Raw genomic sequence first — 20,262 nt, forward strand, 5'->3', positions numbered from 1 at the left:
ACAGGCGGTCGCCGCGTTTTCAGTTTCAATACTACCAAACATATACCTTTATAGTCATACCTATAGTCCTCACAGTCACACCCGCACCCTCCCGACCCACCACGCACGGACAAGAGGGGACACGCATGCTTTGGGGAGGGGGTGTGGGGGGCTCCGCCTGTCATATCCCTGCCCCGGGCTGCAGCAGCACCCCCGGGGAAACGCCGCGTACCCCCGCTCCCAGGGGCGCGAAGCTGTGGGCAGCCCCTTCCCCTCCTCAGTACGGCCGTGGCCGGTCCCGGGGGACACGGCTGGGCTCGGCCTGACTCCCCCTTGGGAAGCGCCGCAGCCCCGGCCCCCCGGAGGCCGCAGAGCATCCCCGCGGCCCGGGGCCGTTCTCCGAGCGGCATTTTTGGGGCAGAAACTTGGGGGAAGGGGCAATCGGCTGCCTCCCGAGAGGCTCGGTCAGCCCGGGGTGCAGCGGGGCCCCGGGGGACCGAGGCCCTGAGGGGTCTCCACGTCCTTGGGAGCGGGAGGGGCAGGGCGGGCGCGCAGGGGGAGCACGCCGGCAGCTTGCGGTGCCCGGCCGCCGTAGTAGCGAGCTGCTCCTCCGGTGGTTGGGCTGGGGAGCGCTGGGCTCCTCCTCCTCCTCTTCCCCCCCCCACCCCCAACAGTGCACAGCCGGGCGTGTGACTGACTGGTCTCCCCCCGTCTCTTTTTTTTTTTTTTTTCCTCTTTTTTTTTTTCCATGGGTACACACACCGAGATACGCACATGACAGTACTTCGGTGCAAGAGCCGGTGCATCGCCTGGGGGGCTGTGCTTCCACTCCGGGCACGCACACGCACGCACACACACACACGCATGCTGCTGCTGCTGCTGGAAGTCTTTCTACACGGGGATTAGCAGCCGCCTCTCGCTCTCTGTATTACTCTGTCTCTTTCTTCTCCTTTCCTTTCCTTTCTCCTTCTCTCCCTCAGATGCTTGACTGACGGACGGCGGGCAGAAAAAAGGTAAATGCGTGTGTGCTGTTTGCTGACAATACCGATGGGTGATGGTGTTTTGGCAGCGTGCTGCGCGGTACGCCCTCCGCTTGCCAGGCAGGCAGCCTGCCCTCCTGCCGCGCCGGCGGCTGCCGCTGCCGCCGCTCCCCGGCTCCCCGGGACTCTTCGTCTTGGGGGACCGGGTTTTGCCGCGAGAGGCTTGGCTTCCCCAGCAACCCCCCCTCCCCCCGGTCTCTGAGACAGAGAGGTTCCCGCTATTGTGCTCCGAGGTGTTGCCACCGCCGGCTGCGAGCGTGTGGGAGTGCATAGCGGCGGTTTCGCGGGATGAAGGTTGCTATTAATTGCTGTGTGCGCGGAAGAGACAGAGCTTTTCGCTTCGGCGGGGAACCTGTGCGTTGTTAATCACGGCTGGAGAGTGGCAACGGGAGGACCAACCCCCCCCCCCCCCCCCCATATCGTTTGCTGCATCATTCAAATGAGTAATTTCTAGCTGGCCTTGCGGTGCAGAGATTTTACACCCCCCCCCTCCGCGGGTCTTTTGGCAGCCTCCGAGGATGGCGAGCCTTCTTCCTCTGCCCCGGGGGCGCCCCCGTTCCCCGAGGAGCGACCGAGGCGGGGGCAGCCGCCGCCCCTCCGCTCCGGGCCCTGCCCCCCCGCACCCCCGTCCCGCCGCCCCCCGAAACACCTGCGAGCTCCGTAACTAGTTCTCGCCTGTTGTTAGGGCCGAGTTTGTCCCGTGTACCTGCTCGGCAGGACATGAGAAGCAGGGTGAATTTTTGCCCCCCACCCCCCCCCTCAGCGAAGCCCGTGTGGGGCGAGGATGTCGTGGAACCGAGAGGAGGTCCCGCACCGAGCGGACCGCGTCCCGCGGGGCTCCCCGGACCCCGACCCAGACCTCCATTCCCTGGAGGCGCGGCTGCCCGGGGGGGGCCGTTTGAGGCCGGCCGGGGAAGGGAGGAACGCGGCGTTGCGGAGCCTGCGCTGCCGGGCCCGGGGGGGAAGCGGAGCTCCCCCGCCGCCGGGCACCGCCACTCGCAGCCCCCCCTTCCCTCCCCGGGGCGCCCCCGGGCCCGGCGTGGCTCACGTCTGGGCGTTTAGCGGCCAAGACCTCCTGTGGCCGGACGGGCGGTCCCCGGGACGGGTTAAAGCCAGCCCCCCTTCCCGGGAGGAGAGCCCCCCACCCCCCGCCGCCGTGCCGGGGCGCACCGGCTCCCGGAGCCGTGGGGCGGTGGGGTGGCCTCTGCCCCCCCCATCCCTCCCCCCGGGGAAATGGGGCGTTTAGCGAGGTCCGTTATGTAATTACGGCTTTTTTTCTCCCCCTTCTTGCTGTTACTAAACCCGGCTCAGGATGCCAACAGCGAAACTGTTACACCCTGCTTGTTTCTGAAGCAGGTCGGTGGTTTGATCTTGGAGAAAATTTGTTGGGTAATTAATATTTAACAGGGAGCGCGTCGGTTTCACGCAGGATTGAGTTTGGATAACCCCGTTTCATTCATGTTGTTTTCTGCACCTGTCAGAGACACGTAAATGCACTGCTAAAGACGGGAAGCAAAAAAAAAAAAAAACCAAAACACAAGGTGAGAAACGTAGTGGACAGCATACAAAGTTATTAAAAAAAAAAAAAGTAGTTGTTTAACCAAATAAAAGGTAGGTGTGCTTGTAGGCATGGTGTGTGCTCAGCCGGTTGTTTATTTCAATAGTACTATACCTTTAAAAAGGCAACACTAATTTGCACTGGTATGTGGGTCCAGTGTATACACTTCAGGTATTTCCCCTCACTTAAAAGATGCTGCGAGTTTCATCAGCATTCACTGATCCAAAGGGTCCAAAAGTCCAAAGGATATATGTTTAAAGATAAATGTACTGGTGATAGTAACGATTACAGGAAAACTAGGATTTTTTTAATGGCAACAACAAAGTTCCTCATCTTCTGCGTAGCTTACTTGTCTGTCTGATATTGTGTGTTTCAGAACCATTAAAATCAGATAGTATAAAATAATGAAAACCTATGGGAGCAAAATATGCTGTTTATTAGAGAGGTAATCAAGTAGTTTCAAAATGAAGGGTATGATAGTGTTCCATTATTTTTTTATATATATATATCTTCCTGAATTAAAGTTTTGGTTTTTTTCTTCACCAGAACTGTATATGTTAAATATACTTGTTTAATTCAAGGCTCATTCTAGTCTGTCTCTTGTGGGATTAACACTCAGAAGCATACCAATGTAATCTGTTTGTGTTAGACTTTGCAATGTTGTCCTTCCTATAAAGGTGGTGCACCTCGGTGCAGCCCTGGCTAGTGATGTTGCCACCTAGAACTACAAAAATAACTGCATGAATAATTAATGAAATAGTATATTAAAGAAGGCAATCCTGTACCAAGAAACAGTAGTAAGCAGCCTCCACACAATTTTTTTGTTGTAATTTTCACTCCGGTCTTATACCATCCAGTAACTCAAGTTTTCACCCAAATTAGAAGGTGCAATACCCTCAGACTGGCATTGCCGTTTTAAGAAGATAGCACTCAAGGCACTTTAACATGAGATAGTTTATTCAGCCCTTAATCTCTGTAGCCAAACTTAATTTTTACAGCCTCTGTTGTAGTCTCTCTCAAGGTTTAGAAAGGCTATTTTTGTCAGGGGCACATAATTAATACTTGTTTTCCTCTTATGCCAAATTCTGCACTCCTGCACAAAGCTCATCCAAAGGAACCTGGAAAGGGGATCTCCATGGTAACAAGAGAGAGGATTTTCTCCCTCACCATAGGTCAAGACTAGACGCCTACCCGCTCCTTAACTTGTAGCAGCATTCATTGACACCTTCCTCTTTGTGGTTATTTTGTCTACTGGGGTGTGCTTTCACTGTTGTCTCATGCTTCTAGAGAGCTGCTCCGGAGCACGATGCTACACTGGATGAGCACAGTCTCTGTGTCCCTCCCCACTCTCGTCCTCCCTTCCGCTTGCGTCATATTTCAGCGTTTCTGTACCTATATGATTTGGCTATGGGATTTCAGAAGTAAGTTGTTTTCCCTGTCAGGTTTTTGATTTGAAGACCTGTCTTGGCTCTGTGTGGAAGACCTGACAGAACCTTACTCCTTAGTCCATTTTAGACAGAAGGGCGGTCATCTCCTTTCTCTCTTTCTGTTTTATTTCTCTGTACTTTTTTTGGACAGTTCCCCCATGAAGTCCCACAGGTTTTCTAGCAGTAAAAGCAGTTTACCTCTTTCTTACTAGGGAGCAGGGGTTAATTTTTTTTTTTTTTAATCAGTATGTAATATATGATACCAGGATTACCGTTTGGAGATACTAATGATGAAATCTTCTTTGGCCCCGACTCGGTCATCACAGAGCAGTAATATGGAGCACTGCTTTCTGGGGTAATTGCTGGGGTTTCTTTTTTAACTCCCTCTCTTCTTTGAAGAACTGTCTGCCTAGACTGTGTCTTTGTCCAAGCTGAGATGAACTGAATGCTTTTTATTCCTGAAGATCCTGTAGTCAGATACTTAAAACTTTCACTGGCGAGTATAACGTATTTTCTAGTCCCCTGTTTCTTTCAGTTTTTGTAGCTAAAATCTCATGAGAAGATAACCAAATGGCTTTTTAAATGTCTCCCTTAGGCCGTTGGTGCACCAGGTCTCTCTGGGCATATTTCTAGTTCTTTTGCCTTTCCCTGTGACATAGTTCATGATAATTTGAAAACATCTGCTAGAGCAGCCATCTTAAGACAGCAGTCATCATTTGTCACTGAGCAATATGACATTTGTGACCCTGTAATTGGAAGGCAGATGCTAATGCTGACTTTGGCCTTCTTGTCTTGTTGGCAGATTGTCTATAGACACACTTTGCAGCGCTTTGAAATCATGCAGTGTATTTCTACCTTTCTGTATTTCTGTGTTTCTGAAGGAGCTGCCTGTGTCATTTGAAAATTTGCTTAAGAAACCATAATGATAGCAGCTAGGACATTCTTAATCTGGCTTGCCAAGCAAGCTTGACTTTATGCGTATCTTCAGTCTCTTCTGCTAGCTGAGAATCATTTTTTAGTAGTTGTCTGTGAAGCTTTTCCTTTAACCTTTGTATATGAGAAACTCCTGATCTCTTTCCACATGATGCCCTGTCCCTGTATTGGTAGCACTTCAATGAATGTCCCTCATCCCAGTTGTTTCCCTCCCTTTGAAAATTTTACCATCACCTTTAACTAACTGAAGAGGTTCTTCATCTTCTGATTTCTCATACTAAGGAAACTAGGGATTTGAGAAATCGACTTCTCACTGTGAGAAGGAAATGTACACTTCAAGGTATCTAGGTCCAGGTTCAAACCTCTTGCTGTGGTTCAGATGACAAAAGTGTGTGACACCAACTCACAACCAAAGATCTCAGTAGTTACGGATGATGCCTCATATCTAGAAGTTGCTTTTTTAAGCTCTGTGGGCTAATTTCGAACATAGGTTGCAGTAGCTTGAGTTGACTTGCAACAACTTACAAGTTTCAGCTTCTGTGTAGCCTGATGTGCTGATGTGGTACCTGTGCTGGATCCAGTTAAGGATTCCTTGAGTTTTTCTTTCTTTTGGGGAAATGGGAGATAAGGGGATTAAGATCCAAAAAAAAAATTTTGTCTAAGAACTGTGCTTGAAAGTCCATTTCATGTTCTGGGTGTAAATCCGTACTGAAGGTAATTCAAGGGGCATGCCAATAGGATGCTGGCTGAGTTACTTTTGCAAAAGAAAGGGAGCAGACTTTTTTAACCAGCTTCCCAAGTGTGATTTCTGTTGCTAACTCTGTGCTTGTACACACTTTCTTCCTGTGTGTCTGTTTAGTTTTGCAGACAGAACAGGATAAAATATCTGATTGGAGGTCAATAACTGCAAGAGACAATGACCAGCAGCGTCACTTACCTTCATCTGTTAACTTCAGTTTTAGCAGTGCACATCCAACATTGAAAGTCAACACTGAGAATTAGTGTCTCACAGAATCATTAAAGTTGGAAAAGACCCTAGGATTGTCAAGTCCAGCCATCAGTCCAACACTACCATGTCTCCTAAACCATGCCCTGGTTTAGTGCCACATCTACATCACATCTACATGTCTTTTAAATACCTCCAGTCTCACTACTGTCGTGTGTTTTTCTTTTGTCTTGTCATCAAAAGAAAAAAAAAGAGAAAGGAAGAAAAAAATGAAAGAAATGGAGATGAGATCCAGGTCTCTGGGTTTTGGTAGTGGTCTCAACAGTATCTATTGGTGCATAACCAGACAACAGGCAGTGTGCAGTTGCCTTTGCCCAGCAGAAGTACTGAGAGTCAGCATGCTCCATGGACACGCAGCATCTCACAGATGACCAAAGTACACAAGAATCTCCATCTTTTTTCCATCATGCAGCTGAAGGAACTTCAGAGTCCTTGCAGTTCACAGGGGGTGAGCTTCCTTTCATGGATTGCAGGAGAATGCAGCTTCTGGTTTTGTGGTGCTGGAACAGCACTGGTGCAAACGTTTCACAAGGATATCAAAGGAGATTCCTGTTCTCTTCAGTCTGTGTCTTCTGGCTATCCATTCATTGGGCATAATGCTCGGGCGTGGTTTGATCCTTTCAAGTTGTCAGGAGCTCTGCATCTCATTTACCTCCATAAAGTTGTGGGGTTTTGTTTTTTCTTTTTTGTGACCGTCTTTGAGAACATTGCTAAATTCTGTTATCGGACCCCATTTTGTAAGAACGTACCGTAGGAGATCATCCACCTAACTGTTCCTTCTAACAGATCTTTTCTTTGCAGAGAAGTGCTTACCGTCAAATTTATATACCGTTTTAAAAATAATATTGATGAATATGCAAATGTAGGTTTTTAGTGGCAAGGGGATGGCAAAGTAGAATAAATAGGGGAAAAATCACCACAGCAAGGAGTGAAGGATAATTTCTTCTTATATTGTTATTTTGTAGAAATGAAGTATTGCAAGCATTGTCATGTCAAAACAATTTAGATTAAAAATGAATGTTGATTCAGTAATTCTGTTCATGGAAGAACTTTGAAACCATAAAATGTAATATTTGGGGAGATTATTCAAATGATTTTCTGAGAAAAGTCATCCCAAAGACCTAGATGTGTATGCCATTTAATAGCAACGGTGAAGTAGTGCTAGGATTTACTAGATTAGTGGTACTTTGAAAAGTATGGTAGGTATATCACTGTATGAAATGAAAGGCTCTAGAATAAGAGGTACAATGTCCATTTGGGAAGCACTGTAACTTTTAGTGAAAAAGATGGATTTCTTAAAAAACATAATATGGATACGTATTTGATAAAATAAACTTGAGAAGAATTATAAACTGAAGGTGAAACCTTTTTCTTACACATTAGGATTTCCCTCTTCCATGGAAAAAGGGACAATGCAGGAATTTTTCTTAAAAAACCCCAAGCTACTGATGCGGCACTCGGGAGAGGCAACTGAATGGTGTTCAAACCATCTGACTGTCCTCTTATTTCAGAAAAATATATTTATGCTTTTAGTTCCTGAAATATTACAAACTTATTCCCTGGTTACCTTTTCTACTTTGGTTTTTGGGGGGGCTTTTTTTTGTTTTCATTAGTTCGTAAAAACAACTTCAAAGCCAATATTCTTGTAGAGCTGTTTCAATACCTGTGTAATGTCATTTACCGCATTCATTTCACCTTGGGTAGAAGCGTGGGTTGCTTTTTGTATGTAAAAATTATAATTTTTCTTTTTTTTTCCAACCTGCAAATCTGTGTGGTGTTTCTTACCATGCTGTGATGGTGTGTGGTCTGACTTCCAGACTACTTGTATGGTTTTTTACATCTCTAGAGCATGACATAAATTTACCCACTGGGAATCTTCATGCTGTATTTTGCAGGGAGAGTTGTATAGCAGAATTATATATGAACAAAGGTATTGATGCATGAAAAGGACGATTTGTTTGCTGTGTCATATGCTAATAATTTCTCAGTCAAGGGGCAAAACCAACAGTGTGAAGCCTGTCAGACCACGTGCATATCACAAATATCCTAAGGAGCTCAGTAAAAAGGACATTTACTCTTCTATACATATGGTTAAATTCTTGCATTGTATGTGTCTTTGAATAAAATGTATTTTCAAAAAAAGGGATATCTTTAGAAATCAGGATCAGGGCAGATAGAAAAAAAGGAATAATAATTTGCATATTTCTAAAATCAGACTTTAATAATTATCAGTGGTAGATTTAGACAAAGGATGAGGAAATGCCATTCCCATTATTACAAATTCATGTGAAAAAAGCTTTCCACTGTTAACAATGAGATCTTAAATACAGAAAGAGAAAAGCTAAACACAAGGAAGTTCTGCAGTATTCAAGTACTTTGGTCCTTTACAAAGCAGATATTATGTAAGGTACTGCTAAAATCAGTGCAGCATACTGCAAAATAGTTAATCTCTCATATTAAATTGCCTTCCAGGGGACATTTCTGAGAGACCCAAGTCAAACTATGAGAGTATACTAAAGTTCTTGACCTGATCCTTTGCTTTTAATGCTGACTGGCATTTTGAACATGAACTGCAGGAGCAGGTTGCCTGCTCTGTGAAAAGCCCTATGAGGTTTTTTTTCTGTTGAGCACCAGTTGTTCAGGACCATATTAGAGGGTTTTTTTCATAAGAAATGCTGAAACGCAACAGCAACACTTTTAGGTGTTACACTTGCAGAGCCCTTCTGAAGACAAAAATATTTGCTAAAGGATTACTCAAGGGTCACAGCATTTCTACAGGACCTAGGAGAAAATAATTACATCACGTTTCTTTATTCTAAATTTCTGGTGCCTCCATGACACCACACAGCAGAGCATGGCAAGAGAAAGATGAAGGTTCATTGTGGTGCCCATTTCAGTTTCTTTTGGAACTAAAAGGAAAAATTTTACATGCAATGAGAAGAAAATTGGGGGCTTGAGTTCTATGTGTCCAGTAATCAATTTTCTAGCAGACTTTGCACATCTATGGAAACTAAAACTTTTTTTTTTTTGCTATTCAACTTATTTGTCGTTTGCTTCCTGAACTGCTATAGGACCAAAAATAATTAGACCATTTTCCCAAGGACTTACAGTCCCTCTAAGAACAGAGACACTAATATGTAGGAAAGCCCACAAATGTCAATCTGATTTGTTAAAAGCTTCAATATTTCTAATCTGCAACGGTGTCCTACTAAAGTTCATTTTCATATTTAATAGTGCATCATTTAGAATAAATCCTACCAATGTTCTCTGTGCAGCTCCCAGTGATCTCTGTGAAAGATATGTCCTTGATGCAAGAAACAGTGCTTGAACCTGAGGCTGTTGCAGAAAAGCCCAGTATTTTATTTTATTTTATTGCAAATTAAGAGATACCGATTAATAAATTGGATGTAGATTTTTACTTGGTTCAGCTGTGATTCTTCTTTGTTTGTTTGTTTTTACACAGAACTGGAATCATTAATTAATTATTTGATGAGTCTGCCAGATCTAGTTTAGCCTTTCTGGCTTCCTTCTCCCATCAGGGCCTTAGCTTACAGAGTCCTTGCAGCTGATTTAGGCATTGGTTTGAACAATTGCTGAACAAAGCAGTGTCCTGATTTTGAGCATTTGGACTTGGTTGGGTTTCTTTTTTTACTGCTTTCTATTAAAAAAATGAACCTAGTGTTGACTCCAATATTGTGTGTACATGAGAGCCTTGTGTTATTGTAGAGTATAAATTATTTCAGTTGAATCTGTTGATTTTGCCTTAACACGTAGTCTAACCGTAAACTGCTGCTGTACTCATCTTTCCTTCCATATCCAGTTCATGGCAGCTACTGCTTGTGTTAGCAATATGCTTGGCAAACGTGCACTACCTCTTCAGGCTTACATACATGTAGAATATAGGTTTAAGTCAGGACTGATCTTTTGATGGGGATTTTTTTTCCTCAACTGCAGGGACAACGGAAGTGAGAGACTGAGTTCCCTTTAAACTCCCTTATTCTTGACGTTAACCTCTTGCTGCTTTTTGGTGTTGTAGAAGAGGCAGAAGAGAAACTGAAATTAGTTCTTCAGGCCCATGGGACAAGTTAAAGAGTTTTTCTTCTCTTTCTGGTGGAAGCAATGAGGACCTGGAGGAGGAGCAGTGAATTCCTTTCTGGAAGGTCTTGAAGGCAGTGACGACACACGCCACCGGCACCTCAGGACTGAAATGCTGCTTAGTTATTGCCATCAGCTGGCCTTGAGAACATGGATTTATAGACCTTCTAGCTCAAATAAATAGCGGATTCAACAAACCCTAGGTCAGACCTATGGAGCACACTTGCTTAGTTGCATGCATGTGGTAGACCCGACTACTCACAAGTCCACTTCTCAAGAATAATTCACTCAATGGGCGTGCTATTAGACAGTTTTTCTGCATAGTCACAGTGCCTGTCCAGAGTTTTTGGATACCAGCAGCACAGTTACACTACGCTCATATTTTTTATTATAGTACACGCCCCTTATTCATGGTAAAGGAAATAGTATTTTTAAACAAGTTGATCTAGGCAGATGTGTGCCCTTTACAGACTGTAAATAGTCAATATGTTATTCAGTATAACATGATGTATGGCTGGATAAATAAATAAAAGATGACTATAATAGAGCTGCACTGTAAAATCTAATATGATAAAGCTTTTTCTACCACTAGAAGAGCTCAGTAATTTATTACTACAATTTGGTATCTTGGATATGATTCATTCTGTTTTAGTGGATGCAAACAAATTGCTTTACTTTTGTGTAGTGAGTTATTACTGAAAGCTGAATGCATACATTGTCTGATACTGAGATACATCTTATTTTGTAAAATTTGAAGTATTTATTTAGATTTTTTTTTTAGGGAAAAAAGTAAATCTTTCAGCACATACTATTTAAATAATCATCAGCCAGTGTTTAATTCAGCAGTCAAGAGAACAGTTCTTGATCTAATTGAATTTCAATGGCAAATCATCCTGGAGCCAAACTGGGCCCTCCCAACATTAGGTACTGAAACGTGTGTATAACCCAAATGCTCAGTCACTTTCCAGGTTGTTCATCTGTAATATTATTTTTTCTAAGGTAAGCTGCCTGCTGTGTGTTTTGTGGAAGAAAAAGCTAAGCCATAGTATTAGAAACAAAATGTTTAAATATATTGTTCAGTATGTGCACTGTACATTTTATCTGTTTAAAATAGATAAATAAAGAAAAAAATTCATTTTGCTTCCCCCTTTGAATTTGCAGATTAGTCATGGATTGTTGCCCACAATTTTATGGAACCTAATCATGTAGTCCTTTGTTAATAGATTCCATTATTATCTTTACAATATACCAGCTAAAGTAAGTAAATTAATTCAGCTGAGTCTCTCTAGAGCTAAGCTTGTGTATGTGCTGGAAAATTAAGTGTGGCAAATACAGTATTAACGGTTATTTTGTTAAGCATCTTTTTAGAGTTTACATGGGGGTATTTTAAGAAGTAGGATTAATTTTGTTGTATTTATTGCTGGGTCAAATACTTTTTGAAAGTAGGATGAAATTAGTCATGCTTTAGTTAATAACTACTTTTAACTAACTCTGCTTGTGCCTACTAAATAAATGTGAAATTAAACCAAAGAGATGCTGAAGAAAATACTCTGTAAAAAAAAATACTCCAAACCACATATTTTATCAAAATAGAGCAGATCTTGTTCCCTTCTGCACACCAACTGGATAGCATTAACAGGAAGCAGAAATGTATTTGCAGTAGAGTTTATCTCAGTAGATGCAAAATGCAGAAGACTGGGTTTGTGACTGGTGTGTTTACAGGGTGGTAAGTGGGATGAAAACAGGAGAGGATTTGACTTAATGGTAGGTTCAAGTAGGTATAACTGTAAATACATAAAGCCAAACGAAAACTTGGTTTTGTTATGTAATTACCATTTTTCAGCTTCTAGTATTTAGAGATTTTAAAATTTTGCCTCACCTTAGGCTTTTTTTTTTTTTTCTTTTGAGGAAGAGAGGGGTAAGAGTTTATCATTTGTATGGGGGATATATGACAGCTGAGGGGGGATAAACCCAAAAAACCCCAAACCAACAGAAAACCTAAGGTGACCAGTTACAACAGTTTCCGTAGCCAATTAAGGAATGAATTTGAAATTTAGGACCTTAAGGGTTAGTGCATATGACATTAAGCCTCAGAGTAGTCTGTGGGTAAAGCAAGAGCAGAACGTGTGGGAGAAATGTCTTATGCAATGAGTATCACAACTGGCAAATTATTTGTGTAGTACTGGCCACAGTAATAAATGAGAAGTGCTCGTTGTCTCCTCACTGACTAATACAATATTGCCATCCCTGTTGTGGTGAAAACATGGTCACTATTTATTTGGTAGGATGTTGTTGTCAAGGTAATGAATTTGAAATGAGTCTGTGTTTAGCAAGAAGAAATGAGTTCATACAAAAATTACTGTTTTGAGCAACAGAAAATCACATCAAACTGAACTGGTATAGATGATTTCTGAGTTTTCTTTGCCAGCTTAGTTACAAGTGAACACATAGTGTGAATGACTTTAATAACATAAAATAATGAAGATGTATAACCAAAGAAAAAGATTAAAGAATTTGAAGTTATGCTTTTAGAGTTTTAAATACTTAGACCTTCATTTGTTATATCAGTTCCAGGTGATTTCCTGTTTCAGAGGTGATAAATAGCCCTTTCCCACACTTTCAGACCATGTCTGATAATATAAGTGAAAATAACACAGCAACTTGAAATGGTAACATACAAAAAATTACAGTGCTAAACAAATCGTAACACTCTTCATATTTCCTGAATAATTATCTGATAGATAAAGTCAAGACAGAATAAAATATGTTTGTAGTTCTAAATTATATTTTGCCAACAGTCTGAATTTCAATTTATTTATATTAACTTTACCAAGTATCCTGTAAAGTCAGAGTGTATTATAAATTTTTTAATCGTAAGGTGGTATCTTTTGTGCATGTCAGGGTTCAAGTTGCGTCTGGATAATGCTCTTAGTCACATGATTTAGTTTTAGGTAGTCCTGCAAGGAGCAGGGAATTGGACTCAATTATCCTTATGGATCCCTTCCAACCTGAGATATTCCATGATTCTATGATTTTACAATGCGTAAAATCAGAACAACCTTTGAAATAAATAGCAGAAGTCATTGTGACTTAAATGGGTCCAGATTTCAACATCTTCAGCAAGGTGCATAAAAGGAAGCACGGCCATAAGCCAGCATAGCCTGGTGGAGCCTCTAACATGTACGCATACAATTTTTGTTGCTAAAAGAATGTCTCATGGTTTAGCATAGCTAGGATAATCCATAGGAGCCTTATCTGATACTCACTGAAATATGGGGCTCACACTGTGAATGTGATGTCTATCATTGCCTTAAGCAGGCATTGGATTATGTCAATACATAAGCACAAAGATTGCATCTCTCCCCGCCCGCCTTCTTTTTCTTATGAGTCCTGCTGGGTTATTGGCACATCAAAATATTATCTCCTAAATGCTTTTCTTTTCCATGCAAATTATTTGAAAGGCAGACTTTATGCTGCTACCTGGTCTCCTTTGTATTTGGTTAATATTTGTGGGTTTCATGACCTTGTATGTGCACAAAAATGATGCTTCTGAGGGACAAAAATGTTATATAGTTTCAAAAGTGCGTGCATGCCCATGGATAATAGAAATCCCAGTTCAGGCTTGACTTTGTACATTATAGACAGATATTCCAGGTTTCTTTCAAAGAAAAACTTAATCCCCACTCAGTAAACCTGCACATAGGCTATATATTATCTTTGCCTCATGTTAGACATATGCTTAGTACTTAACAGAGGTTGAAGTAGTGCATGAGACCATCTAAGCTGACTTGAATTTTACCCACGGAGAGTGGAAACTCGCTGTTAAGCTAAATGCTGGAAGATTAAGACACTATTTCTCCCACTAAGGATTTACAGTCATTAAGACTGTCAGATTCATTTGTGTGTCAATTACAGTTCCAGAGGTGAAAAGTCAGACTGCCTTTCAAGACAAGTTTTTCTAATTAGAGTAATGAATGTTTGATTAATATTCCATTAGTAATATATGATAATTGTACTCTGATGGGCTGTCACTTTCACCACATACAGAATAAGATCACAGATGCATTTTTATGTTGTTATGCCTTTGTCAGCTTTGGTTCCCATCAACAGTCAGCTTTATGCAGGTGCACGCTGTAATGTTTCAGCAATACATTTTGTCCATAAGCCTGTTAAATAGTGCTACACATCTGCTTTGTAGGTCAATGCGTATCTCTTGCTTTGTTTAACATTTCATCAGGGTTCTACACTTTGGTGGTCGCTAGACTGCACTTGCAGGCACTAACTTTACTATTCAGGAAATATGTGTGCAGAAAATCCCAGTTTACTAATGGTAGATAAATACAAATCAGGAAACTTCATAGAACTGCAGTAGAAAATGTACATCTTTTGACTTCCAGAGGTTAAAAACATTTCCTTAGAATAACTGGTGTTGTAGAGACATGTGAAATTAACACTCAGAATCCCTGAGTTAATGTAATATATCTCCCTGAGGGTGATTGTTGCATTCAGCTTAGTTCTGTGATTTGAGAGTTTACAGAGCTTTCCAGTAAACCTCATGGTCTTCACCTTCTAAAGCAGTTCTGGAACCCACTGTTGACTCTGAACAACCTCATACATGAGGCATATCAAAAGGGAGGGGAAAAAAGCTGTGAGGATTGCATGCTACAAATTGCATAGTAGAATGCTGGAGCAGCAGACAGGGACTGCCTGGGTGTACGTCTGACCAAAGTCTCCTTTTTGTCCCTTGAATTGTTTTCTATTCACACTAGCTCAGAAGACTGTTTTCTTTGTATTGTGACCTTTATGTATGCCTGAAATCATGTGTCACAGAACAAGAATGAAGTTTTCATTCATAGTTAAAGAAAGGAAACTTAATTGATGCTGGCATACATGTTGATGTGGGCTATGTGTTAATTGCCCATGGTTGTAAAGGAAAAGAGATGTATGCCAGTTGTGTGTGCGCATGCTACAGCGTATATAGGAACAATTTCAGTATTTGAATGTTTAATTCATTATGCACTGAATTAAATTTTTTTTAACACTTTTAACGTTGGAACATTTTTATGGTATTGAATGTTGTGCTTTTAAAAAAAAAATGTCATTCCTTTTCTGTTCAGTAGTATCATATAGGTATCCCAAGAAGTGAAGAACTCTAGTGCAAAGCTGTCTCCTCTTGGAATAGCAAAGGGACAAGTAGCTGTAGAGGACTGTTACCCTTTCTGTGTCCAGCTGCAAATCTGAGAGAAGAGCTTTGCAATTACCTTTTGTAAATACTAGCTGACAGCAGAGGAGGGTTTCGAGACTTCAGTTTTCTGGGCTCCACTCCAAGTCCTGGAATGAAATATACTTCAGTGACTGCATATCTCCTTGCCCCTGTCTCATTTGTCTCCCCTAGCCTGACTCCTGTGTCTCCTCGTCTTGCCTCATGTTCCTTCTGTGTGCACCACGCTTCTTTCTCCCCTTTTTTCTGCATTATGGTGAATGCTGCCTCTGCCTTCTCTTCCACTCTTTCCGTAAAGTGTGGATGGAGGATAGAAGGTACTAGTAACAGAGTATATTTTTATCTCATTTTTAGCATCCATGCCATTGTGCCCCACTGAACAGCAATAAACAATGACAGAAAGGCTCGTGCTCACCTGCAGGCTGAGGTGCGTTCAGTGGCTGATGCTGGGGGAGCGTGTTCTGTGGGACTGGGGTACAAAGAGGAGTTTTCTTACAGCTTCTTATGTACCCCTGTTGGGTGAGATGAAACGGCAATTTTCTGAGGCCACCTTTTGATGATTTTCATAGCTTTCAAGCCAGAATAACCCTGTTGCCCTATTTTTAAGAATGGGAGCAGTAGCTTTTCGGTGAGGTATTTTAAGAATTCAACTTAAGCAAAACTTTTTATTTTAAACCCATGCTCAGAAGTATCTCAGCTGCTCTTCTCAAAAAGTTTAAGAAGTCTGAAAAACTCAGGCATTTTTGCAGTTTGTAACTCAGATTATTTCACGTTTTTTATTTGAACAAGATCAGTTGAATGATTAAATCAGATCTAAGATCTAGGCTGTCTGTGGCAGTAGCTGGGACTGAAGAGATGCAAATAATTGCCATTTAAGGTGGATTTACTGTTGGTAGGAGAGATTGTTTTACCAGGAACCCCTTGGTAGGGTATCATGGATGACAGCATGACTGGGTGCTGTGCAGAGTGTCGCTGCCACTCATGTGGAGCTGCTTTCAAGGACCGTCTACAGAGTCCATAATTCAGGAGTGGATGGTGCTAACTACTCACAGGAAACTTGAATCCAGAGATACTTCTTAAAAAGTGCTTTGACGGATATGGCAGGAGGAGGAAGTTGGCTGGGAAGAGCAAAAGTCTTTGGGTTATAGTTTAACAGGAGGTACCAGGACTTTTGATACAAAAACTTCTTATAGCAGTGAGCCAAGAGACTGAGATCCTAACACCAAAGCAATTAATTAGGGTTGTTTTGAGAAGAGATTACATAGCTGTTTTGAAAAGGGCTCTTAGTCAGAAAGACGAAGACCTGAGAAATCAGCTGATGTGCTCAGTTCCGTATCCAAATAGGTATTCCTGACAACAGAGGACATGTGGCTTTAGGCATGGTATGTACAACATATACTCCATAGGATACCAGGAGGAAACTGCACTAGGTATTTCCACACCATTAAGAGTAAACTGACCTTGTGAAGGGAAGCATTTGTAATTCAAGAGAGAGTTCAGTGGATGGATTCTGTCTTAAAAGAGAGGAGGTAAATGTTACTAAATACTGCCATTTCTTGGTGGAATTGGAGAGACTGAAGTAGTGCCTAAAGTGGAAAAGAAGCAACTAAACTGCTTCCAGCTGCTGTAATGTGTGCTGGACTTGAATACGGTGAATACATCCATCATGGCGTGATATTGCAGCTTCCAGTTTTTATTTTTTTGATGCAGAAGGATACTTTTTTTTGTTTGTTTTAATTCTTGCCAAAACTGTAGTACTCTCAAAACAGTGCTATCTTAAGGTTGTAGCAGTCACTTAATCTCCTGATATATTTCTTTGTTCTTCCAGTTTAAAGCATCTTTTGTAATACATAGTTAATTTTCAATAATTTTGTCCTAATAAATATGTACTTGCAATCTGCCTGAAATGGTTTTAAAGAATTTAAAGTTCTCCTTTTTCTTTAATCATCATTATTAGTTGGACAGAAGCATTTGTAAACTTGATTTGATCAGATCTTTGCTCCTTAATGCAATGAAATCAAATGTAATATAATGTCAGCTCCTTTATATAGGGTAAGGAATGATATGCAGAAATTGTTTTCACTCAAATGGAATGTAAATTTTTTCATTGTTTTAGCTGCTGTTTTTCCATTGGAATTCTTTGTACAAAAATTGTCTATGTTGCTCACGTTTTAGAGGCCTCTTGACAGAGGGTACGGTTTATTCTGTTGCTAATAATAAACTCTCTTTTCCTTCCCATCTGCACTATAAAATGTTATTAATCTTCAGTATCACCATATCTCTCAAATCATATTCACAATTAGAAAACTATTGTAATGGTGACACCAAACAGTCTTTGTATTTCAGTGTCTGAGATAATACTAGTTCTCTCTGTAAGATAATATTTCCCATGTTCTCAGTTGAATATAGCTCTGGAATCTTGCATGTTGTGTGGGGGAAACTGTTTGTGCTTATGGATATTTTTAATGCTTATCTCTTTATTCTGCATTAGTACCTCATCTTAGAGGCAGTAGCTTCAGAAAGAATGCTCCTGCTAAGCTGACAATTCAGGAGATATTGCCATCCCTCAGAGAGAAGATTAAATTAGGTCTTTTTGTTTAGGCTTTACTCTCATTTCCATTTTCTGTGGTGCAGGAATGGATATGGGTATTTTGCTCCTGTGGCAGACAACCCATAAAACACCCCTGATACAAATTAAAATAGGTGTTCCAAAGAAGAACCAGTTCCTGTCCAGTTAATTACAGCTTTGTAATGTGCCATTTATTTGTCTTACTGCAACCCCGTTTTCCTCAGAGCTCAGAGGTTATCTCATAATTTGTCTATTTTTATTAACTGTGCGTGTGGCAAACTGCAACAGAAGGAAATCAGTATTCCTTTTTTTCCTTGATGTCAAAAACATTGCATTAATATCCTAATTTTTAACAGTATTATTTGGCTATGAACTGATTTTATAGAGGATTAAACTACACTTTCTGAGAATAAATGGATTTTAAGCTTCAGCAATTAATATAAAATTAACGTAATTTGACAGATCCTAACATGAGTTTCATACAGACCCAGATCAAGTACCTCTGATCATTTTGGTGTTTCCTTTATGGCACTGAAACTATTGTTCTTTCATTATCACACCTTGTTAAGGACCATAAATAGGTTAATATTGATTGTTTTCTATCAAAATAAAATTTAAATATTTAATACTCCTGTGTCTGTCATATAGTTACAGGAGACTTCTGCAAAAATATTGGGTGAAATTTTCTGCATATTAAACAACTTAATGGAAATTATGACCTATTTTCAGATCCTTTTTAGACAAATGATAAGATGGGAGAAATGCATTTGGAACTAGTATAAGAAAATGGTTTATTACAGTCTATCGTTACAGTAGCTGTATAATGATAAGGCTTGAGGAAAAATTGGTATATGTAAACTTCAGAGATTTGCTGAAATTCAGTGGATCCCAACTTGTCTGCTATTTGAAGTGATTGTATCTTGCATTTGTTCCTGTAGACCTCTTTCCAGGAATGCTTCAAAAAGAATTATGGCTTGGGATTTATATCTACTGCGTGCAGAATCACACCAAGATAAGACATTTTTTTTCTACAAATGTATATTATCAAACATGTGTCAGTACTGTTTCTTATATAAAGCATTTGACTATTGGAAATTATTTTTGTGAGGTTGGTGTGATTTGCACTTGATGACTTTTAGACTTGGTAACGTAGATTGGTGTCAGCTGTGACCTAGATTAAAGCACACCACAATGGTATCGCTTTCATTGTGGGCTACTGTGGCCAGAGGATGCTGCACTGGAGGCATTGTATTTGGTAGCCAAAAGTTCATTAGTTCGCTCTGAGTGTGAAGTTTTTGATTTCTGATACTCCTGAGGCATAGTCCCGAAAGGTTTCCTCCTCAGAGTTAGCAAGAGGAGCTCAGTTTATCTTGTGAATTAGTAGCTGCAATGTCAGAATGGCAGCTAGCCCCAGGACAGCTAGGCTCAGACTGCATACCAGTGTACAAATAGGTAATATTTTTAAAACAGGCATGATAGGATGCAACTCAAAATGCACGTGCAGTAAGTAACTCAGTGCCTTTTATCTGATTTTAGTGACCCTCTAAATTCGCTCCTTATTAGACTAGCTGAAATTTTATAATGAACAAAATGAAGTGTGCAAGTTTTGTAACTTCAATTTATGTTAAAAATTTGTGAGTGCGTGTGTACATAAATAAAAGTTACAGAACCTGCATACAGATAGGCACATGCTGTCTCAACATCTGCAGACCTCTGTCTGGATATTTTTGGATTATGTTGGATCACAAAACTAAATTGAGTTTTCACGCAAGTCCATATATTTCTGTGGTGGTTCTCAGGGATAACATAGCTAATAAGTCCTTCTCCATTTTATAAGTGGGAGGAGGAAAGAAAGGAGGCCAAATTCTGAATTCTTTGGTACTTTGCAATTCTGTAAATTTTATCCGTTTTTAGTTGATATTCATGTCATTGCGGTGCCACCTCTGAAGGCTGATGGATATTGGTACCTTCTTGTAGAAAACCTTAAATCCTCTTGCCCTTTATTATAACTACCTTGTGAAGTTATAACTGAGTATAAAACCAAATCCAACAAATTATGTGATAGGTGTGTATTTATACTTGAAGAAAAGACAGAATGGTGTTTTACATAATCATATATTTAATAATCAATGTACATGATGAGTTCTTTTTTATTGTCAAACTACACTGCCTGAACCTTTTCTTCTTGGCTTATTTAGGCTAGTGTTTAGAACACATTTTATCTTTCTGAAAACCTTGCTGGCCACAATAGAATACAGTATGCAGATCTTGTCACATATGTAAATGAAACTTTGCAAGGTGGTCATGGGCTCTCCATGGAGGCTATCGAGACAATCATTTGAATATTGACATACTCTCTGCTGCTCAGGTGTCCTACAGGTAAGAGATACAAGGAAAGTTGTGGAGTTATTTGATTAGTGTAAGACTAGGTCAT

The 20,262-nt window shown here is 40.9% G+C and overlaps 1 protein-coding gene across 1 annotated transcript in view; it reads left to right on the top strand.

Moving 5' to 3' along the window:
* The first annotated feature begins 330 nt into the window (after nucleotides 1–330).
* The window catches only part of DLGAP1 (DLG associated protein 1), a 435,074-nt gene continuing 415,142 nt past the window's right edge, over nucleotides 331–20,262 (top strand). Inside the window, exon 1 of the mRNA XM_075084759.1 lies at nucleotides 331–992. The gene's annotated coding sequence lies outside the window, so the exon portion shown is untranslated. The remainder of the gene's footprint in view (nucleotides 993–20,262) is intronic.

This window comes from Phalacrocorax aristotelis, chromosome 2, assembly GCF_949628215.1.
Source record: "Phalacrocorax aristotelis chromosome 2, bGulAri2.1, whole genome shotgun sequence".
Classification (NCBI taxonomy): Eukaryota; Metazoa; Chordata; class Aves; order Suliformes; family Phalacrocoracidae; genus Phalacrocorax; species Phalacrocorax aristotelis.